At 46.6% G+C, this 24,548-nt stretch overlaps 1 protein-coding gene across 2 annotated transcripts in view; it reads left to right on the top strand.

Annotated features, from left to right (window-relative positions):
• The window catches only part of LOC135911495 (achaete-scute homolog 1a-like), a 465,355-nt gene that overhangs the window by 134,075 nt on the left and 306,732 nt on the right, over positions 1-24,548 (top strand). Inside the window, exon 3 of one of the 2 annotated variants that reach the window (XR_010567361.2) lies at positions 7,901-8,148. The gene's annotated coding sequence lies outside the window, so the exon portion shown is untranslated. Of the gene's footprint in view, positions 1-1,949; positions 2,095-7,900; positions 8,149-24,548 lie in introns of those variants that run through there. The other variant, XR_010567366.2, reaches the window with a different exon arrangement.

The raw sequence follows: 24,548 nt of genomic DNA, 5'->3' as shown, positions 1-24,548 counted from the left end.
AATGATTGCCGAATAATTCGCAAACAATATCCGCTTGAAGCTAACTCTGAGCAGCACAGCGCTATCGGGACATGCGTTCTCAAACTGGCCGACAAAATGCTTTGGCGCGCACCCCAGTTCTAGTGGTGCTGCAATGCAATGCAACTTCAACTTCAAACACAGCTTGCATATCTTTCACCAAGCCTTCTTGCACGCGTAATTTCCACGAGCTTAATCTTAACCCTGTCTATGCCCGTACAAATACCTTCAAGTACAGCTTGTTTCCCCGCACAATAGAAGTATGGAATTCCTTGCCTGGCTGCGTTCGTTCACTCCCGATAGGCGAATTTGAAATTGCTGTCTATAAAAACCAGTATATGTAACTATTTAAATCAGGTTTAGTTTACACTTTATGTGTGCGTATTGCTGTGTCGTTGCTTTTTATGAATCGTTGAAAACAATTTGTAAGATTTTGTAAATGATTGTAAAGATGCTGTAAGAGTCAATGTTGATTTCACTTTATTTTTGTTCAACACTGTTTTTACCCACTCCTGCAATAGCCCTCCTATGGGGCTGCAGTATGTACAAATAAATAAATAAATAAAAACTATTTTGAGGTACAACTGCTCTCGGGCCTGAGCTTTGTGACGTCTGAAGGTTTATGCACTGTGATAGAGCGCTCGAGAAGGAGAGCCCGCAGTTTCTTGCTAGCAGAGGCGAAGCCCGAGCTCGCTCATACTTCCCCTCTGAGAGAAGGCCGTGACAGCTGAACTCCGCCCTCAGCTCATTTGCGTTTAGGGACTTATTGTAAAGTCCAGGCTTACTGATGAATAAAAGCTCGTGGTTCGCTGCGAAAATATTGCCGTCGGCGACGTGCTGATTCGTGATGAGCGCTCCAAAATTTCGCAGGACATTTAGGCTGCCTTCTCAAACCAGTGACAGAGAGGAGGCCGTGGAACAATATGTATGCGAGAGCAAGGAACCTACACGAATAAAAAAAAAGCGCTGCCTGTTTTTTTTTCTCTTCTTCCGTGATCCTCTCCCCCGTGGCAGTCGCGGTATGGAGAGGAGGATGACAGTTGCCTTCGGTGTCGACGCTTGCGCCGTTTGAAACTATACACGTGAGGCTTGTCAGCTTATATGTATAGCTATACCCAACCATCGCCACAGAATGTGCTGGTTAATGACTTGGTTTCTGCAGTATTTTGCAATGAAACAACCAACGCTAACTAAAGGTCCCCGTTGCAGCGAATAGGCGCCTTCGAGCGCACCATTCCCCTGACAACGCTGAAGGCTTTTTAAAGATGTTCTATTCACTTACAATGACAGCCATCGTCGATGGCGTCTGCCCAATTTATTTAAACTTATTTTAACGCGACAGCGTTAGGGAGCTGATGTCGCAGAAAAGCCGGTGTCGTCGGCGTCGGTGTCGGCGTCGTCGGCGTTGGCCATGAGCGATAAATCCCAGCAGGCACTTCATAAATAAAAAACAGCTTGCAACATGGGCTGGGTGGGAATCGAACCAGGGTCTCCGGAGTGTGAGACGGAGACTCTACCACTTAGCCACGAGTTCGATGCTTCAAAGCGGTACAAAAGCGTCTCTAGTGAATGCGGTGTTGCCTTAGAAACGAGCTGTTTCTAAGGCTCAGGCGTGCGTCGCTTGCTCAGGCGCTCATTTAGTTGCCGCGCCGAACGCGGCGCTGCTCGACGCTCACCGCGTCCGATGCGGGGTGCGTAGTCGCTGCGCCGTAGCCCACTGTCTTACACCCCTTGGCGGGTCGACGGGAACGCTGTCGCGTTCCACTCTTGAAGGCGAAGCTTAAGCGTCCTCCAATTTTTTGCGATAGAGTCGCACCGCGTGACCACTCCTCTGTGTCGGCAACTGCTTTTTCGCCAATCGAATGGCTTTTCACAGCAAGCAATGGCCTGCTTGTTGCCACCACAACGCCGCACCCATCTTTTGCCTTCAGCTGCCAGGCGGTTCCAACCCCTTGTGTGCTGCGCACAAGTCGGCACCGGCTGCATGGTGAAAGTGGATGCAAGATCGCCCGCGTACCGACATATCTGTGCACGCAACTCGATTTGGTCGAAATCAATGTGAGTCCTTTCAATAAGACCACAATCATTGCCCAATTGTAGCTTCTGGGCGATAAAACAGAGCTGTCAAATAGTAACACTGAGACCTTTGCGGGAAGAGTGCCTCCGTTACAAAAAAAAGAAAGAAAAAAGAACGACACACTTTTAAGGATGCGAGTGTTAATGAGTGTATTGAAACCACATGTGCGGATTGAAAAAAGAAATAGATCTTCGCAGATGTATGTCAATTTGAGCAACTGATACATAAAAAACAGCGAAGCTTTATAAGCGGCTTAATTCTAAGACCCTGTCGTAGCACCGACTATCTGCTTGTTGCTGGCTAACTTAGTGATTCTTCACCGATGCAATCCGCGCGTCCTCGCCGACCCACACACGCAGTCTGCTTTGCTGGACCACGCCACCAGCTTTCACCGCGGCTGCCTCACTAACTTCTAGCTGGCCTCCAACGTGGAGGCGGTGAAATGCGACCTGAGAAGCAACAGGTATGTTTTACTAGCAAAACAACGACGACAACAACGATAACGACGACAATGACGACGACGACAACCACAAAACAACCACAACAGCGACAACCACAATGACAACGACAGCAAACTGTGCAATGGAGTTTTATACTCTAGAGAGAAATGCGCAAGGCGATTTTCATTCTGTAATCATTAATAATTGCGTTATAGGGCAAATCTGTAGTGACAGCCCCACTGCAGACTACGTTGCCGTATTGCGGCGCCAGCTTTCACCACATCAGAGCAACATTACGTTTCGGACAAGGTATATCTGACCTAGATGACATATAGCTGAATATATACTGCGAGCTGGCCTCCAACTTGGATATGGTATGACGCGACGCGAGAAACAAGAAATAACGAATTATTATAAGCTGTCTGTTCGAAATGAGATATAGACAAGGTGTCCTTTATATTTGCATAAACATATATTATTACGTTTTAAAGCAAATTCCCAGCTCCAACACACATATTGCGTTGCATTTACATTTGATGTGAACTGCATCGGGGCACCCTTCGCTGCCGCCCGAAAACCGTTGTGAAACTCTCACCTATCCCCTATCTCCCATCCCCAGTGTAGGGTAGAAAACCGGATACTGATATCTGGTTAACCTCCCTGCCCCCCTCTCTCTCTCTCACGAGGAAGCTTTAGCTCGGGTCCAACTCCGATGCCGCCTATTCAAATACATGTAAAACGCTGAAACGCTTTCTTGGGACAAATACTGGGCTGATTTTAGTGAAGCTTTGCAGTTGAGAGCAAAAGGTGAATTGTAGTGACTGCTGCAAGCGGAATAATAATTTAAGGTCTGAATCCCTTAGCGCCTTGTCCTGTCTCTATTCCTTCTTGTGTGCCGTCTCTATTGGCGCTTCACCTATTGAAAATTTTGAGAAACTTGTAAGTTCGAAAAGGAAAGCATAGAAGTACGCACTTTACAAATTCTTAACTCTGCACCAAAAACAGATCTCACAGTTCTGTAAACAGCATCTGTTGGGGCGTTCAATGTGTACGGATATGATATGTCAATTTATACCTTATGTTAGTCAGTTAAATTGGTTACAAGGGTTTTGCAAATTTTCTACTCACATTTTAGTGGTCTATTTGAGAGCAATGTATAATGCATCACTTTTGTCTCCTGTATATGTACCGTTAAACGCAATTGACAAAATTGCGATATCACTTGGCATTGCTGAATTACAGTGTTCTAACGTTGATTACTTCGTTTCTTAATTCTTATTAGAAAATTGACGACCTAAATCAAGAATTCGCTACAGAACCGTCACCAGATTACTTCTGAATGCAACAAACCTCATAAACATTGGTGCAGTGCTGCCTGAAAAAAAGATTTTTCTATTTCCCCATGCACTTACAAAACTATCCTCTTAGCGGTTTGAATTTTAAAACGGCGACAAACAAATAGTGGACAACCCAGTGGTCGAACAATGCACAACTTCAGCTAAGGTTTTAGACTTCGGGACTTAGTTTCACTCGGGCAACAACCGCTGCGCAATTGTTAATCACTTTAGCTCTCAATTTTCCTGTGGTTGCTTTGTATTTCTTGCGCAAGTCAGTGTATGTCATGCATCCATCAGTATCGCTACGTGGAAAAGGCAGAAAGAGAGACTCTTTTAAACCTTGCAGTGTAAATAATCAAAAATCGAGTGAATGTAGTGTAATGTTGGATGTCAAAAGAATACTCGGAACCTAAGCATGCACGTACACTTTGACAACTGAAATACAGGCCAGTGAAGCCGACGCGTTGAAAGAGCAAGAAGACGTCCCTTTGTTCTTCGACGATAAGTTAAGCCGCTTGTTGTGTGCTTCGGGAAGATGGAATCGGAGCCCTTTGGTTCGTGTAGTTGACACGCACAATGTGCATGTCAATGACTCTGCTTACGACTTTCTGACTCATTGGCACTGACGTATAAACGACCTATTAGAAAATGTTGTTTAGAAAGAAATATGTAGCTTGCTAATACCAAGCGCGAATTTTCGCTGAAATTGGGTCAGCACGATACTATGCTTTCCACATTTGTGCTCACTTGAGGTTCATTCCTTTCGAGCTGATATAATCTGATCTATAGGAAAGGGTATGTGACACATTAAAGAGAAAAGACGAGTGGCCACCATGCGTGAATCAATCGCATCGCGCTGTACATGATGCAGGCTACACTCACAAGTAAGGGTGCGGTTAACACAGGAGAATAAGCCCGAGAGGGCACAAAATACATATGACAGAAACAGTCAGGCTGAACCACTGCGAAATGCATTGAGCGATAAGTTTCTACAGGCGCCGCATCAACGTATATCTACACACCATCGCCGCGAACGAGCGCGCCCAGCCGGAAGCACAGCGGCCCGCTCGGTTACCAAGAGATGCGGCCTTGGCCCACCTTGCTATACAGTGAGAGGGCATTCCATTAAACGCCACGCGCAAAGAGTCAGCACCTGGCCTCCTTTCCTACTCACAAAAAAAAGAAGGAAAATCAGCAATGAAAACCAAAGCCAGCGAAAGCGAGGAGACTCCCGAGTCGATTCACAAGCAGTGCCAGCATGGGGTCTGAGCCGCGCGCTTGCGGAACCCTTCCTCTCACCTGCGAAGGGCGCCGCACTGCTATCGCCCGCAGCGCCGCCCTCGCGGCGACCGGCGGCGATGCGTGACATCCACGCGGTTTACGAGAAAGAGAACAAGCGTCCGTCGACCGTGTCCCACCTCGCGGCCTATAAACAAGCAAACTGGCACGGCCCGCGGAAAATGAAGTAAATGTTTCGGGGAGCGACGCTATCGATTCGCGAGACCCGAACCACGCAACGGGAGTCCGAATTTCCCGCTGGCCGCGCAAGTGCGCGCTTCCTCGCCTCTTACCTGGGAGGCAGCGCGGCGCTGCAACAACCGCTCGCAGCGCCGCCCTCGCGGCGACCGGCGGCGACGCGTGACGACCACGCGGTTTCGAGCGAGCCGGGCCGTCAGTCGGCCTCCGGCGAGCCCCGGGTCTGTGGACCGCGGGCCCGTGCTCCGCTTTTCGTTTTTTTTCGAGAATCGCGCAGGCCTGCGTTAGCGTTTTGCCTTTGGCTTGCACAGTGTGGCGGTGGCGACCGAAAGCCCCGGCTCGTTCCGCGTGTCCTTCTTACGGGATTGTTGACGTTCCTGTTGCTCGCCGTGGCCGAGGGCTTTGTTGACACCGTTGCCCTCCTCCTCAGTGTGTGCGCACGCGCGTCCGACGTGCGCTAGTAACACGCCCGAGAGCGACCAGCGTTTGCTTGTGAGAGGACAAGCGTTTATTGACGAAGCACAGCTCTTGGTGCATCTCGAGTCGCGCCGTCACGTGACCTAGGGCACCGCTGATCCACGGAGCGTGCTGTGTGTGTTGGGCGAAACGGGAGACGACCACGTGGTAGAGGCTAGCGGGGTGTTTGAATGGGGCTAAATTGATGCTTCCTTTGTAGCTCAGCGTGACTTGTCTGGATCACTTCTTGCTCCCAGCTCGAGTTGCTTTGACGTACGCACCCTTGTTCTCTTTTGTGCTATCTTGCATGCAAGGAGTACTTCGCGACCCTTCGTAGACACTTTTGTTTCATTACTTCCGTTGCCATTTGTTGCTTTCTTAGTTTTGTTGCAGGGTGGACACTCTATCCTCTCTGAAACGATTTCGTTTCTTCACGTTCGTTTGCTTTTTCCTGTTGTCATTTAGTTGCTTCGTTTCGTTCAGAGGGGCGTTCGCGACAGAGAGCGGGTAAGCTGACAGGCGTAGTCGAGCGACATCGTTGGGGTGCCGCAGTGGTCAGACGTATGTGGCGTCTCGCGTTTAGCCTTTCAGAAACGGTAGCGTCGAAACGTACGTAGCGCGGGACAGTCGTGTGAGACTGGAACGTTTTACCCGTCGCCTGTTACTGGATTGCTCCTTCACCCAGCAGGACCTTCGCACATCGCAGCCTCGCTTCAAGCACACACCCAACTTCTTCCGTGAAGGGTGGGTATCGTGGCACTGCTACTAAGCGACTACTACCGACGCTCGAATTCTCGCCTATCCGCGAGGCAAGAAGTGGGGGGCGTCGACTAGAAAAAAAAACATTACCGTTTTATCGAACGCTCATTCTCAAGAAAAAAGAAATGTAAGGCCCGCATGAGATACGGATGCGGATGTGTCGACCTAATCGCAGAGGGAAGTACAGTGAACGCTTTGATCTTGAGTTATTCATTGTGTGAGGTTTCACCAGGGCGTAGGCTAATCTAATATTAATGATATATAATGTAATGAGTAATATTTACGCTATATATTCATGCTATATAAGCGTCGAGTTTTCTAGAACTGAATGCTTAACGAGTGGCAGCGTTGCGTTGTTACACTGCAAAATGAAGTAATGCCTCGTGCAAAAGCGTACCCGAATTTATCCATTACATTTAGCGTTTCAGTTTATGCTAGTGAAGCCGCGCTTTGAAAGTAGAGCAGTGCTATGCTTAAGAAGCTTTATCTGATGAGCAGCAGTCTAAATACACGAGAAAAGAGAAAGTAATTGTTTTTCTCCGTGTCGGATACACCGAATCCGAATAGGTTTGTAGCATTTCAAAGAAATACATCTACCGACACTATGCATATCGCCAGTATGTCTTTTAAGAGGGAATGTTACGCATATAAAGAACTACAACATGAAATTTCTTAGGCTGTAGCTAAGCAACAAAAAATACATCACAATTCTGTTAATCACACCAGCTGAGGCAACTAAATGACAAACAATTGATGTATTATACATGCACTACTGCGTAATATAAAACTGATCTATGAGTATAACGTTCGCAAAACTGTCGTTAACATTGGCAAGTTGTTCCGCAACATATACCGTCGTATGTCAAATTTGGCCTTTTCCGATGCTTTAAGATTCTGTTTAAAAAACTGAGATATCTGTTGTTTATACGGAGTCAGAGATTTTCAAACTGTGCGCAAATTTTACTCAGATTGATTGTCAAATGAGAATATTGCAGAGTTTTACGTGTACTTGAATACGGGGACGCGTCGCTGTAAGAGCAATGACACTGCCTGAATATTTTAAGGCCACATGAAATCACCGCGATGCTTCTGGCAAATTGCAAAATGAGAGCCTTATTTCTTGCGTCCCTTGTGAGTGACATCGACAGCCTGGTGATAGAAAGTGTACAACATCGAAGGATTGAAAGTACTTGACTAATTGTAAAATGTGCCTATAATAAACACGAATCACACATATATTTTCATATGGAATGTTCCCTGTGTTCCGGCAAAATTTATCAACGCCTCATTGACTTGGGCGCGAACTTAGACGAATCGCTTTTCTCTGGTTCTTCCAGGAATACACGTCACCGGCTTCACCGGGAACTTATACGAAAGGCCACTGTGCTACTTCAAGGGCCAGTGTTTCTCGCAAGGATAAGTTTGCCACCTCTCTACGTTGAAGAAGTGTGTGCGTGTGCGTGCGTTGTGGTGAGTTAGTGGACGCCGGAATACACACAAGAGGCTGACACACAAGAGGCTGGAAGTTTACAAGACTCTCCAACACAGTTTGTCCAGGAGACGTTTGCGGCGCATGCACTGTAAGGTAAGGGAGCACGTGACTGCTTTTGATTAGTTTCTTCAGCTTGTCCACGTGAAAGGAGAACGAAGAGTTTAATTTCCCTCACCTGGCACCGTGTACAACCTTGGCAGTTTGGTGGCTGAGCCACCGTGCCTACAGAGCGCGTGGTTCAGGGTTAAATTTGCCACCGAAGTGGCCATGTCCGGATGACTGCGTACTGAAATAAATACGGCCGAAAGTAACTTGAGGGGAACTATTTAGGCACGAAAAGATTTACTGTGGCTCCGTGTTTGCGCGTTTGCGATCACAACGTTGTTACTTCTTTTGTTCCGTTGGAATAGGGCAGCGCTGCCTGACACTCACTGACTGTTCTGGTGTGTGTGTGAGAACATTTATTGTAATGAGGTCCGGAGGCACGGCTTCTTAAGCCAAGGCGGGTCGCTCCCACGTTGGCAATGTCAGGCCAAGCCTTTCAGCGACATCATGGGCCCTCTGGACGGCCCTTAGTTGGTCCTGAAACAATGGGCTTTGAATCCTTTTCTCCCACTGTGTCCATTCTTCAACGAGGTTGGGGAGAGTCGCGGGACACCCCGCCAGCATATGTCTGATTCCAATGACGCCATTACAATTGTTGCAGTCCATCTTAATCTCCCTCTCTGGATATATTTTATTAACGATGTACGGTGTGCGATATGACGTAGAAGCAATGGTCTCGTTCTTTGGTCGGGACACGTTTGCAGTCTGAGAGCAGGAGCAGTTGGGGAGAGTGGTGATGGCATCCAGTGTCCAATCATTGGAACCAATGCGCGCGAGTCTCGGCGACGGGTGTTAGGTCTGGTACTGGACTAGAACATTCTTTTGCCAGGTTTTTAAACGGGAAATACAGTTTGAGGGTGAACTGAAAAATTGAAAATGACCTCGCTTGTTCTTGCCGAGAACTTCCTATATAACGTATCGCATTAAAATAAAGAAACAAAGAAAGAAGGGAAGAAAAACGGGAACAGAACGGTATTGTATTAGAACACTTGTGGGGCTAGTTGTTTCGTAGCTTTCAAAATTTGAAGCGCCAACAGAGACAGCTCACTTAGAAATAACAAAGACAGGACAGGACGTTTCCTGTTTTTCCGCTAGAGCCGCCTTGTTCTGTCTTTGTTCTTTCTTAGTGTGCTGTCTCTGTTGGCGCTTCATATTTTGAAAGATAAGTAGAAAAGACTCTCGTGTGGCCAGCATTAGTTGTGCGAGTCTTCAGGAAGCTCAGGCGGCCAAATTATTCTCGAGACTTCAACGCTAAAGCGTCTCTCAGAATTCAAGATTCGTTTTTTTGCACGGTAAACACCAGTGATCAAGTGGTGAACTTGGCTGAGGGCGACGTCAGTGAACTTATAAACTTATATAGTCAGTGAACTTGGCTGAGGGCGACGCGTCCGGTTAACGGCCTAACAGATGGAAGATCTTTGAGTATGTGGTATGTTGAGTTTCTGGGATGGCACTTAGCTGCGCAGTCACGTGGTACTCTGCAGGTTTTCCACGCAACTGTATTTCACTTAGGCTTGTTTTCCACATGATAGTTTCGTATAGTTGTCTTGCCTGATAACTGCACGCGGGCAACGTAATTCTTCCCTAGTCACCTTTACAAGGTGCAGCCACCGAATTAAGGTGTGAAGAAATGAATGCAAAGGCTACATAAATAATTCTAACAACTGCATATAATGTTTAGGGTAGGTGCTTGAGACAAAGCAGAAATGTGACGTAGACATTGTGGTCTATTACCGTAGCAAGGAATGGAGAAATAATGAAGTATACGCACATAAAAGAGCTGCGCAGGATACATTAATTCATGGCATCGGGGTGAAGCCGGGCGCAGAGCCAGTGTTACGGTTTATGAGAGGATATATAGCGATTACAGGCTGATTGCTTTCCAGTGATAGTTTTTGATCAAACAAAACGGAAAGCTACAAACGTCAGCAAGGAAGTGAGGGAAACAACTGAAACAAGAGAAACTTGCTCTATCTCGGCCTGAGGCAAATTTATTGACCCTTTAGATTTCTTCAGTGAAATTCCTGTAATACAGGTGTGCGGCAACCTGGAAAAAAATATTCGTATCATCCGAGATTTGTGTGATCCACAACAAACCACAGTCACATTGCCGAAGCTAATGCAAGACATTGATGTTGAATGACGGCGGTAACCTCCAGTTGAAGAAGTTCTTATAGGTTTATATTGGACCTTTCTTCCATAAGTACCATTGAGCGGAAACTTTGGGCACGCGTTCAACTTCGGGCCACTTTCTTTACACACGCGGCCAGCTCTCGCCTCTGGCCGCAGCGAGCGCTCCAGAATAATTTTGAACATTCGGTGTTTCTTCAGTACTTCCTTCAGTGTGCACACGAGGCACGGTAACATGACTGTTTCTGCATTGTGCCCCGACCGGAATGGGGTGGTGTTTCAAGCCTCACTTCTATTCTACCTGTTGGAGAAAAGTTACACCGCGTCGAGTTTCTTTTAATGTATGAGCATTAGGAGTGTCAAGTGCCAAAACACAAATGCACACGTTCACACAAACATGCACATACACACACACGCTGCACTTCGTTCCTGGAAAAGGCAGGAGGTGTCGAGTGAGCTCATGAACAACTTTGTAATCTTGTGAACGTGGTTTAAATAATGTATTCGGGACCTCAAAGTAGTGCGACGTGATGTCCAACGCATTTTTGTCGCATTTACCGTTATAATAACCACTTAATTTCGTTTGCTCGAACTCTACAGCCATTTCCTTATTAGAAAAAAAAACATGTCGAGTGAAGAAAAAAATTTATTAACAATAATTCCACCATATTCAATTAAATTTGTTGCATTTAAAAGAGAAAGGCAATTTAACAACTGGTAAAAATGACATCTTGACTTACAGACTCGACATTCTTTAAGAAATTGCAGAATCAGCAAATAAGAGATTGTGAGGAACAAGTTTACAAATATCCAAGTGGACAACAAAGGAAAAAGAAGGCGTTTCTATATAATATATCCTTTACATTGTAGGAAGCGCATAAAATTGAGACACTATAAAATTTAAAGCGCGCGCTGTATCGTTGCACCGCATGCTCACGTAATTTTCGCAAAGTATTACTCACGATTCAAAGGCATATTTCAGCACACTGTGCAACCGATCAATTTTGTTAGCATTGAACACCACCGCAGTGGCTCATTTACTGTTGCGTTTTCATGCTGTGCACCAGGTCGTGCGTTCGACTCCCTGCCGTTCGCTGCCCCAAAGCAAACAATGATTAGTGCATCGTGATTTGAGTGCTAGTGAAGGAACCCCAGATAGTCAAAATTAATACGGAGTTCTTTATCACGACGTCTCTTTTATGCTCACTGTAAATTTGAGATGCCATGTGCTTCAATGTTCAATTCCGTTGTGAGTTTGTAGTATCTGCGCTTAGGAATTGATGCACTTGACGGAGTGAGATAGATATATATTTTTTTCATTGTGGAGTTATCAATTCGTTGCTTGATTTCTTTGGACAGGTTTCGGATTTTAGACGGATTTTCTGCAAAGCAAGTAAAAGGGATAAATTAATTTTATGCATGGTACAGTAGTGCCATATTGAAATCGTGTTTTAATGTGGCTGTCGAGCAAGATGTTGGCTGAGTTCTCTTGTGTTTCCAGACGCTTGTTGTGCAATGTGGTGAAGGTGGCGACACTATTACGCTCGAAAGTGCAAACAATTGACAGCGATTAGCACTGCATTAGCAACCACAGCTCTCGTGCGTGACAGCGAAGAACAACGTGTGAATATTTCAATGTATTTTCAGCACTAAAGGCGCTACTACAACATCAAATGGACAGCACGTGAGCTGGTTGTTTTTACGTTGTGCCTTGTCTTTACTGCTGCAAATACATGACGAAATTCAAGCAGCCAACTTGACAGCTTCCTGCCTTACCTGCCGTGAGCTGTGCTTACGCAACCTATGCTGTCCTTGGCCTTACAGTGCATTCTACGGGGCGTTCTCGGTGACACTGATTGTGTGCTACATTTGACACTGCAGCCCTGTACGTCGGAAAATAACGAGAAATATGAGTTTCAGTGCCGGATTCAACTTTTTTTTTGTTAATGCGAAGGTAAATGCCTCAGGGCATGCAGGGGTATGGGATGGGGGTGAATAATTCAACTTACTCGGCGTAGTTCGTGAACAGCTCCTAAAAATCGCCACTGTACAAAAGTGAGGGCACTCGGTAATTGGCCGTTGTCACCCTCGACGGACCAGGCTGAACAATGCAGCGAGTTTCTCCGACAGGGAACTTTTTGATTTTGTAAGCAAGCCACAAGCCAATCCCTGCAGTACATCTGCGATGGTAACACGCGCTTCCACTACAACCGCTGTCACAACAGTCACCAGTACGTCAGCACCGAGCACCACAACAACGTCCACTATCACAACCACTGCCCTAACCCCAGCATAACCACCCTAAGCACCATAACCACAAACTTCACCAGCTCGCAACCATCGCCATGGCCAGCACCATCACAACAACTACCAAAACAAATACCACCGCCGCAACCATTGTAACCAGAGCCATCTAAGCTATTACCACAATTCTATTTGTACACGACCACCGTACCCTGAAGAATTCCAGGCGGTCCAAATTTCCGGACTCCCCCACTACGGCGTGCCCCATAATAATACCGCAGTTTTGGCACGTAAAACTACATAATATAATTTTTTTATCAACCGTAACCACAGCCACCAGTACAACCAGCATAGCAAGTTTCGCCGCAGCCACGACTAGTACTACCACGAGCCCTCCAACCGCCATAACCAAATACCCAACAACCGCAACCACCGCACTAATAAAACACCACTACCGAAACTATAACCAACTACCGCCACCAGCGTAACCGCAACTATCGACAAAATCATCAGAACAAGGCCACCACCGAGGAAGAAAAACGACATCACAGCACTGAGGACTCGTGCGTCTACACTCACTATTACTAAACTTGTTTGGGTCTCAAATACATACATTTTTTCCTCTTAAGAGCCTCACCGCGATGGCAAAGGCGTTTATCTCTCGCTCCAATTGACTCCGCTGCAAACGACGAGATGCGAGGTAGCAGACGCAATTAAATTTTCTTATCTGTTGCCGCTGAAGCGGCAGTGCGGGCCATTCAAGGCGAAGACCATATCAAATACTTGACGACGTAAAAAGCTTTACCGCCGGAGCTGGATCGCTGCGTGGTTCTTTTGCATGAAGTCGCTTCTTGATATCAGTAGTCAGCGGTGGTTTATCACGAATTTGTTTCTGTTTTTTGCGAGAGGCTGTAACGAGTGCTCACTTAATGCGATACGTCGTGTAAGGACGTTACGAGCAGTTAGGCTTCCGTTTTCCGGCGTTATAGCCGCAGCTGGTGCGTATCTTTAACGGTGCGACGTCCCGACCTTTAAAGAGCCCCTTCATTTTCGTAGAATGCCATTCTTTGGGAAATACGTTAAAAAGCACATTGGCTAGGATTGCATTACTAGAGTGCTGACTTTTAACGATCATGACGCATGTGAACCCGGGCATGAATGTTTTATGCGTTTTATTTTCTTTGTCTCGATGTTAATATTTAGGAAAACATTGTAGCGGGAATATATGCCTTTGAACATGAAGGAAACGGGTGTTAAGGAAAATATACACTGTCTTGCTTTACGTCGCGCTAAAACAGACATGATGGGTAGTTCTTCACGTACACATACTGAACGGACATTTATTCAAAGTATCTTGGAGAAAATTGAAGCTACTTCAGTGGTTTTGAATCCTCGGAAGTTGCACGGGTGAAGTCGAAGCGTATAAATTTACAGAAAATAAAGAAATGCCCACCAGCGTAATTGGCAATCTTTTCAAATCTAATTTCTTTAAGGTGATCCCTTAAGAGGCATGGGCCCACACGCAAGCACGTATATACGACCGGATGGACGGAGAGCTTGCAAAGGTTTTCAGCACTTTTTATGGGCTTTTACGTGCCAAAACCAATTTCTGATTATGAGGCACGCCGTATTGGAGGACTCCGGAAATTTTGACCACCAGGAGTTCTTTAACATGCACTTAAATCTAAGTACACGGGTGTTTTCGCATATCTTCCCATCAAAATGCGACCGCCCTGGCCGGGATTCGATCCCGCGACCTCGTGCTGAGCAGCCTAACACCATAGCTGCTGAGCAACCACGGCGGGTATTTCAGCATATTTTCAACAAAATGAAGGCATGTGCTAAATACATACACTCGAATGTTCCGTTAGAAACTGATTTCATGATTTCTGAACTGCTGTATGCAAGTTTTTTCTTCGTGCTTTGTTATTCGCGTAAAGACTGAACCGATGCTGACGTGTTACCTGTATATCCCGTTCAGGCTATGAATGTAGCAATGGACTCTATAAGTACAGAAGGCTATGCTTGAGTTATGTTTTGTTCCTCGGATATCCCTCCTTTCTGGCTTTGTTCTTGGGACTTTCCTTGTCATTTTGGTAGGATATTCTCACCCGATCACACCATTTCATCAATCTACGACAAAATACAATAACTTTAATCTCATGTATTGTTTCGTTTATCAGCCCCTGTGAGTCTGTGTCGCAGTGTGCGACAACGGTAACCGCTGTGTACCGACGTTTTCCCCGCCTCGTTCTACGCTTCAAGCTATACTAGCGTCAGAGGCTCTTGTGAATACGGGCCCGGGTAAACAGACATGCTGGAGAGGTATTCATCAGAGTTAAGTCTCGTGTTTCATCTAGGCGAAATTTCGAAAGCTGTACGGAAGGCGAGGGTTTACGTGTGCCAGGTAGATCCGTTTCGTAATGCGTCATCAGCGAACACACCGCAGCTGGGGCGGTTCATTTGCATTGTCTCCCTGTTTAACACAGAAGCACCCGGAAAGTTGTTTTAACCAAGCGCACCAGACATATATGATGGTTGCTTTCCAAACAAGGAACCGGCGTTGCCATGGGAACTCACTAGCACTTTTTTCTACAAATACGGGGTAGGTTATATGCAGGTGTCCTTATGCAAATATTTCGCACTGTATAATGTACTCTTACACAGGAAGTATCTCGTCAGTCTTTGGGAGTGAGTGCAATGTAGTACAGTTCGTATCTTCTTCGACGGCTTTGATACTTTATTTGGCGGGCTAAGTTTCGTCATAGAATAGCCTGTTGCTTGCGGTGTTACATCAACGTTGTAGTAACACAAATGAAAAGAATAAGGTGCTGGCGCTTATTTGTATTGCTCTAGCAGTTGAGCACATTATGCTTTCTTTTATTGGAATGAATAGTAGGAGAGGTTGGTGCCTTTGTGGCTGCACCTCTCCTTGTCATTTAGCACAGGAAACAAATTTGCATAGTAAGAGAGAATAACGACACAAAATAGGGAACTCAGTAACACCAGATGAATAGACACCACACAGTGCAACAGTACATGAATCGCAAAGTTTTGTGCATGAGTTCAGTGCACAATGGCATAATTAAAGACCGATATTTTGAATAGCCAAACACACAACACATGTAATTACACAGCAATCACAGGACACAATCGCACACTGCGTAAAAATCAGGATCACCACATAAATCAATTTTTAACCCAGAACAACACCCACATTTAGCTTATTGAGGTAAACTGAAACTTAACATTTTCCAAAAATGTTGGTGTCCTCGAAAAATTTATCCAAAGCAAGAAGTGCTCTTTTCTGAAGGCGCGCAGTTGGCCATAGACCAAATATCTGTTTTAGAGTGAGTGGTATTCTGTCTAAAACAGCAGATTTGCTTGAAGTTATTACTTAAAGAACTTATAACTTTTTTTTTGGAGTTCTTAGGGCATAACTGGGAACACGACTTATGTAACACTGCAGCCAACACGCTGCTGTAACGCACTCTAGAATATCTTCTTTTTATGCGAAGCATATTACGAGGGCTCAACCCAGCTCCTCAGGCGCGGCGGTGACCATGAAATCACGTGACACCGTGACGTCACGACAGAGGAGAAGTGGCTTTGGCTCAACTCTTGCAAGACGGGCTGGGTGGGAATCGAACCAGGGTCTCCGGAGTGTGGGACGGAGACGCTACCACTGAGCCACGAGTACAACGCTTCAAAGCGGTACAAAAGCGCCTCTAGTGAATGCGGTGTTGCCTTAGAAACGCGCTGTTTCTAAGGCGTGCGTCTCTTGCTCAGGCGCACATTTCGTTGCCGCGCCGAACGCTGCTTTGCTCGACGCTCACCGCGTCCAATGCGGGGCGCGTAGTCGCTGCCCTGTAGCCCATTGTCTTACACCCCTTGGCGGGTCGACGGGAACGCTGTCGCGTTCCACTCTTGAAGGCGAAGAAGTAATGCATGAGTTGTTTCTTCGTATAGCCGAACCAAATATAGCCAAGCAACAGCAGTTCACCAGGCTAAACAGTGGTTCAACAACTAAAATAAAGGCTAGTATGCTTCGCATCCTGGGCTTAACCTTACCTAAGCCACAGCCATTTTTTAGTGAGAAAGCCAATTTAAATAAGCTCATTTTTCTGTTTCTCATCTTTTTTTGCGTAGTTTGATTGCTTTTTTTCGTCGCTTTATAGAAAAAGAAAATGTTTTTGTAGAGAATGCGGCCAAAGCACCGAAACAAATGTTATCTTTTTCTCCAAAAGGACCACATAAAACCAACAGACAATGGGGCTAAGGAAAGCGTAAGAGTAATTAAGTGCGGTTGAACTTGAGATGTAAAGAATAATGAAGAGTAATGAAAGTGGAAGAAAACGTAACTTGTCGATGGTGGGGACTGAGCCCACAGCTTCCGCATTATGCGTGTGATGTGGCACCAGTTCTGCGACAGCGATGACAATCAATTCGTCCACTAACTTGGGTATTCTATGTGTAGTAGATCTAGCTCGTCAGGGCTAGATCTACTACACAGTCATAGGGGCGGATGTGGAACAGCGCTTTCTTCTTTTTTTTTTGCGCGATGACGCCACGTAACACGTCACCTTAGAGGAGCAGGCACGTGCCTAATAAACCCTCATATTCTGCCTAATGACATCAAGGCTGCCAGATTCGGGAACATCGCTAAAAAGGAACGAGGAGGCGGGAAACAGTGGGGCTCTATATTTTAGTCCAGCAGAATGCGATGTTAGGCTAGTATGAATGGCTCATACTTGAAACGTAGTCCTGGCACAATGACAACTAAGCGGAGAGAAGGAGCTACAGAAAGAGCACGGTGGCCTTCTTTCTGTTCCTTCTTCCTTTCGCTTTGTTGTCCTTGCGCCAGAACAACATTTCGGGCTCGACTTTCTTTAATCACGACCGTATTAAGTCGAGTGGCAATGAAGCCAAGGAAAGCATAGGGGTAACGATCTGTGCTTGAAGTTGAAATACAGAAAATAATTAAGAAAAAAAAAGAAAGTGGGCGAAAAAATAATTTGCCGCCGCCGGTGACCAAACCCATAGCCGTCGAATTAGGAGTGACTTTTCGTACTCTCGTGACTGTAGCATACATGCAGTGCGAAAGAGTGAAATGCTGCTATGTGGTTGGAAACGATCATACAAGTGCAGATAAGCAAGCTATGCATCACAAACGAGATGTGACAAGACACCCGGCACTACAAAACACATGCAAGCATTGCTTTACCGATATATATCAATGCGATGAGTGGCATGATTCGGCCGCGGAGCGGCTGTAACTTCTTTCAGAAATTAGGACTTATAAGGTCGCGCATATAATGTCTATCTGCCTATTATTTTGCGCGTGCTTGTGTAGGTACGCATGACTTTTGATAGATAATAGTAACAAGACGAACTAATCTCATTTCATTCACGTAGTATTATCGACAATCTTTTTTATCTTTACCGTATACAGACCAATTCTGTTAAAACCAAGAAAAGGTCTGTCTTTAAGCGTAAAAACATTAAAAAATATGTGAAGCTGCTTTTCTTGTTGAAAGAAATTATTTATGGAAAAAGAACCCTTTACCATGCCTTGTTTATTCCGCTCGCCCCCTCCCCCGCGTTTCATTTTTCTACATTGATGTAGCCGCTCACACTTGAAAACAGAAAAGCAAATACCTGCCGTACAGAGAGAGAGAGAGAGAGACAAAAAGGAGGAAAGACAGGGAGGTTAGCCAGTGTAAGTACCGGCTGGCAACCCTGTGCTGGGGAAAGGGGTAAAGGGAATAAAAGGAGAAAGAATAAGAAGAGGAGAAAAAAAAATTAAGGAAATTCAACTCAAACACAACTTGTATTACTGCGCCAGCCAGTTACGTTCGCTTGCTTGAGTGACGTCGCGGCGTAGGTCGAATCCTTTCAATAACAGCGTCTTACGGGAAATACGATCTCCAGCGCGGAGGCAAAGAAGGCACAGGCGTTGTGGTTTTGTGGGTGGAGGTGTACCGAGTTTTTTAAAGCTGTCACCGATGATGCAATTGAAGCAGGAAGTTAACGCGCCTCCCTTTCTTTCCGTTGAAGTCCATCTCCCGGCTTTTGTCAACCGCGCGTCGCAGCACGTGTCCAAGTCTCAGGAGTTGGGGCTCCGAGGTCCACTAACGAGGACCAGAGTAGCACTATGTTGGGCATTCGGTGCGCAGCTAATCCGATGTGCTGCGACGCGAGGTAAGAGCGGCGAGGAAAACGGGCAGCAGAAAAGGCCGCCGTACTTGCGACTAAATTTATTTGAGGAGATGACACCGAGTACGTATAATCTCAGTGAAGCTGGACATAATAAACGATGCAGGTTCAGAACGCGCAGACAAGCTATCAGGAAGCCGTTATCCAAAAAACCGCTAGTCGCTCTAGTGCAGAGACACGAAAAATACGCTAGTAAATGAAACTTCCTTTTTTTTTCTTGTTCAACAGGCCTCCGGCAATGCCCAGACAGGCACATCCCGTATTCTTGGTATAACGCGCCTGTCCTCAAGCTTCTGCACACGCTGCCGCACGAAGCACACTGGATTGGCGGCTGGGATTTCCGCTCAATTATTAATTGATAAAATGTGTTCCCTCGTGCAGTCATTAACAAAGCGGCCGGTTGGGCCCGCTTACACTTTGCCGGAGCTCGCACGCAATCTCGTTAGATAGTCCCCTTCACGATCCAACGCGGTGGTGGACTGGCAGCGCGTGCTCCTTTTCCGGAAAGAGGCTTTGCGATTCGAGACAAAATCCGGACACGAAGCCTCCACAGCTTACTGCTAACGTGCCAGCAGCTTTGTCGGCACCGATTGAGCTGTCGAGGATTCGTGTCCGGATTTCGTCTCGAATGGCTAAGCCTCTCTGCGAATAGCGACACACGCCTGGACACCTCTATACGTTGCATCGAGAAAGGTGTTATCTACGAGATTCCTGTTAGCTGTGGCAGCGTGTACGTGGTCCGAACCGGCCGTTGTGTGAACGAATGGGTAAGGGCCCACATCTTATACATTGAGAACGGGAATCACATCTGCCAGTCCACTGAGCTTTGTGGGGCTGCGTGTACCGCGTTTGAGGATGCGCCCGTAATAGCAAGAATGTGGTAAGTGCTGGCCCGTGAATTGCTGGAAGTCATTACACACACACACACAAAAGAAGGGATTCTTGCATTAGTGTACCTTGAGTGCCTCTGTACCTGAGTCAATATCGGATTTCGTATGCACCGGGTTTCCGTATCCGTATGCACCGGGTTTCTGCAAATCATCCAATAAATCATCCAATTCAGAAAGCGCAAGACCGCCACTGGAAGTACGGCGCGCTTTTAAGAAATCAAAAGAAGAAGAAGATGGACAAAAATGAAGGTGAAGCTGAGGACGTGAACTCGACCCGGTCCCTCGGTTCCGGCATGAGAGAAGGCAATCAAGGGGTGCTGCTCAAGTCAATGGGAGAGAGTGTTTGTTGGTAGTGCAGCTCGCATTTTTAGCCTCACGCTAACGCGACATTTAACTGCTGCTTATCCCCCCCCAGTAATGACCCAATTTGAAAAAATTCACGCAGCAAAACGCAGTCCATACATCAGTGTACAAGTTCCAGTGCGCAAGCAAAGATTCCTATGTGACTTGAGTGCGGTGGGGGGGGGGGGGGGGGAGCTTTGAGTCTCTTTGGATATGATTGTTTGTGCGACTGTAAACCTCGGCAACAACTTCAGAGTCCCGTAGAAGCTCTGTCCACCGAACAACACTGCATCTATCTCCTGTGTGTCATCGTTCGGCAACATACTTCTCGAGAGACACCGACACTGAAGACGATGAGCAAAACGTGAACAAGGGGAATGCAGGAGCTTGTACACGTTCGTTCACGTGCAGGAGCTTGTTCACGTTTTGCTCATCGTCTTGAATTTCCATCTCCCGCATTCCCCGTCTTTTCTCTGGATTTCTACCGACACTGAAGGAAGTTCACCTTTGCCCGTGATGACACGGAAATGGGCGAGTGTAATTGGCAGCCGCATGTGTGCAAATTAACTTTGAATTGAACAGCGGCGCACATCGCGGCCGCATTGTTAGATTGCCAACGACGTTAAAGTCCTACGAAGGCTGCGATCTGTTTTGCGCCCAAGTATACCCTGTCTCGACAAGCTGCCCTAGCGTTGCCACATGTGAGCAGCTATGAGCTGCGGACCGGCGTAAAGCGTTCACGTCGGGCCTTGGCGGGGCAGGTGGTGGCCAGTACTGACGCGATGCAGATTGATCGATGAAACATTTCATTCCACATTCATGAGGGCTGTCGTTCGCGGGCGTGGCGCGCAGCCGACATTCGTAACCCCGCAAATGACTTATTAGCGATACTAGCCGGAAGCGGGAAAGCAAACAGTTCCTAGGCGTACTTTGATTTTTATGCGAAGCATATTACTAGAGCTCAACCCAGCTCCTCAGACGCGGCGGTGTCGCCTTCAATACCACGTGACACCGTGACGTCACGACAGAGGAGAAACGGGGCTCCATCTCGCGCTGTCGCGTCGCGGCGGTATATAAGCAGCTGCGCTTGCCTCTGCTAGACACTCACGAGGTGAGATGCCTCCTGGAGACAGAGCTGCTCGTTGGAATGAGAAGCGAAGGTTGCGACGTGCTACAGAGACTGTTTCTAGGTGGCTTTGCTACGGCGCAGCGACTACGCGCCCCGCATCGGACGCGGTGAGCGTCGAGCAACGCAGCGTTCGGCGCGACAACGAAATGTGCGCCTGAGCAAGCGGCGCACGCCTGAGCCGACGCCGACGACACCGGCTTTCCTGCGACACGAGCTCCTTAACGCTGTCGCGTTAAAATAAAGGCTAGTATGCTTCGCATCCTGGTCTTAACCTTAGCTAAGCCACAGCCAGTTTTTTGTCTTCCTTCTGCCCATTCTTTTTCTTTTTTTTAATCACGACTGCTATTAGGCGTAGCGATCGAGCTGTCTGCTGCAGAAGGTGTCTGTGGGTCGTGCGGCGAAAGGCCACTTTGTCGGTTCTCGTGGCGGCATGCGAGGTCACAGATCTCGACTCGACCCCGTTATGAGTAATTACACCAACTGTGTGTTTGCCCGCATTCAGTGTGTCGACATTTGTGTCGTTGCTTAATTTGCTTTAGAAAGCGATGCATATTCATTTCATGAATTATCCCTCTCACGCGCGCGCACACGCACAAACATACAGGCGCACGTAAGTGATATAATGCACAGATACACGCACGTGGGCTGTGCTCCAACACTCGCCATAGAAGGCATGGTATGGAGGGCTAAGCGGACGGCCGTCACCGTAAATCTCGTGCCAGTTCTGACGAAGACGTAAAAGAAGACGGCTTCGCGAAGACAGAATCAAAGTCAAAATCGACGCAGGCTACTTTTCTGTCCAGAGAAGATGGCGTCCAAATAGGACGCCTTGAAACTCGAGGGGAACATCGTCTGCGCATAAGAAAACCCAGTCACGCATTCCTATGCGCAAGTTACGTCGTGTTTTTAATAGGTTCTCAGAGGCAGTGAGTTAAGATACATAGACAATGTGCGCGTTTCGCAACTTTTTCTTGTCGCTGCGAGGTGACGTCACGCCGCAGAAGCGCCTTCCAGACATCTTGAGATACGCACCATTTGCGGGGCTTGAAGCGGTCTTGGCTGCCTGCATAGGCTGTCTCCGATACTGGACATAATTGGAACACACCCTTGTGCGCAGCGACTGTTATGCTTAACACGAACACAAACAAACAAACAAAAAACGAAAAGCAAGCAAGCCAACATGCAAGCCAACAAGCAAGCAAGCAAGCAAGCAAATCCATAGATGATATGAGAAATTAAAGGAACGCCAAGGACTGCAAATGAAGTAAAGAAGGAACTTTTGATTGAAAAATCCTTGTTTCCTGTTTTTCTATACCTGAACTGGCAGCCACTAAAAGGAAACGGATTGAAACGGCCTGCGAGGACGGTAATAGTGGAAACCGAGCTTATAGTGGAAACAAGCTTTAGGGATTAGTACCCTAAGCCTATTGTTGTTGTTTTTCCTTTCTTTCACCGAAGTAAAATATACTGATTGGTAGTTCTGGTTTTTTACAGGCCATTGCGGCGCATCGGTAATTGAAGATTCTATCTGACTTGTGCTCGGGGAACCACCACGACCAGAAAAAAAATTTTTTAACCATTGCTGTAAAAAGGAAAAAAAAAGTTGATGCTTCACGTTGAATCAGGAAGTCATAACCCTGTTTACATCTTTTAAACGTGTTATGATATCCTTACGCAGAGGCAAATATCGAAGGTAAACGTGTTTATAGAATATTTTCAAACGATGAGGCGTCGAAACAGTCGTCAATGCGCGAAATCCATGTCATCTGCATAGACATAATTATCGATGTTTTCGTAGGTGCATAATATTATGAGAATAATTACGCTGCCGCAAAAAAATTAAATCTGGACGAAAGTTATATCTTGGTAAAGCTGACGCTATCGGCCACAGGTGTAAACTATGCAGGTTAAGTTTTTTACCTCTCTTTGTCGCAACTTCGAATATTGCAATTAAAGAGCCCCTCATCACTCACCAGGTTGGTCATTGCAATTAAACTCCGGAGCATCCGGGAGTCTCGCACTAATGCCTCTACGCCAGTATAGCAGGCCAGCAGTGATCTGAAAGAGCGTATGATTGGGCATGTTTAAAGTCCGTAGTAATCTTCTAGCGCAAAAAAATGACACAGGACTGAAAGCATACAGGTCTGTCCGTGTGGTTCCTTTCAGCAGCGATTGTTGAAGCAACATAACAGTCTGCTCAATGATGAATAAGAAAGAGCAATAAAAGAAATATAGGATCCCTCCTGATTTCGACGGCTGGAGGAAAAAAAGGAATTGGTAAAACATTTTCCTAGTGAGGGAGGAACAGTGGTCGTGCACGCCACTGGAGATACAGGACTGGAAGTAAAACGTCATTTTCCGCGTCATTCCGCTCCACATGAGTGGTCGGCGGCTGCTTACTCCTGAGTAGAGCGTCGAGCTGCTGCGCTAGGGGACATGCTTGAGAAATACACCATCGTATACAAGATATATTTATTTATTCCGGGGGGGGGGGGAGTTCAGACAGGTGACCACATGCCAAACACTGGCAAGGTAGACAAAGAAATCGTCGCTTAAAAGAAAAGAACTCTTTTTATAAATCTGTGACTAAAGCATCACGTAAGACATACACACGGTGCTGATGCCGACACACTTGCCCGTTGACGACACACAACACTCTAGTGGCGCCCTCGTCTTCTTTATCCGTGATTCAAGTTTAGTTAAGTTTGGCGTGGATTCCGCGCTACGCTTGGGCTCCTCGAGTGTCGTGTTCTCGCGAATAAACCATTGGTTTCCTTATTGCTATCCTGACTGGTCGTCGAGTAGTCTGCATATCCTACAACGCACCCTTCGGCTATAGGCTTCCACTTCGTTCTCCATACGCGCTCGATTAAGCAAACATGTTCGTACACCTGGCAGTGCTGTGCCGAACCCCAAACAATGCTCGACAGCCTGCTACCCGCAATATGCTTCTCAAAACAACCAATCGATCCCCACAGTGCGTGGAATCTGCACTTTTTTTTGTTGCTGACATATGACACAAAAGAGGCTTCAGACAAGACGACACCCACAAGTACAGCTACAAGTATAATTTGCTACAGCAAGTAAAATTACAAAGTATACCACCGAAGCAGAACCTTCGTTCCAGCGCTAAACCAACGACAGCTAATCCCCTGCTTCGCTTTCGCAACAACTTGGTTTTATTGATCGTAGCTATGACTTGTCGCTATGATTACTTTGCCACTAATGTTACTGTAGGAGGAACTTGAGTGCAAGCGGGCAGACAGCTTCGGCTGTTAACGCTGGAAGCGAGGCTATGCCACGGCAAGCCTTCCTAAATTCTCAAATTCCCCGTTAGTAAGTCTGCCCTTGTGCATTATCGTATATCTACAGCAGCACACTGTAGTTGCATAGTTTACATGGATGAATGTGCGCATTCGCTTCCACTAAAGTATCGA

This window comes from Dermacentor albipictus, chromosome 10 (genome assembly GCF_038994185.2).
Source record: "Dermacentor albipictus isolate Rhodes 1998 colony chromosome 10, USDA_Dalb.pri_finalv2, whole genome shotgun sequence".
NCBI classification, from domain to species: domain Eukaryota; kingdom Metazoa; phylum Arthropoda; class Arachnida; order Ixodida; family Ixodidae; genus Dermacentor; species Dermacentor albipictus.
Note: the sequence above shows the minus strand (reverse complement) of the source record. Positions and strands in the feature narration are given on the sequence as shown.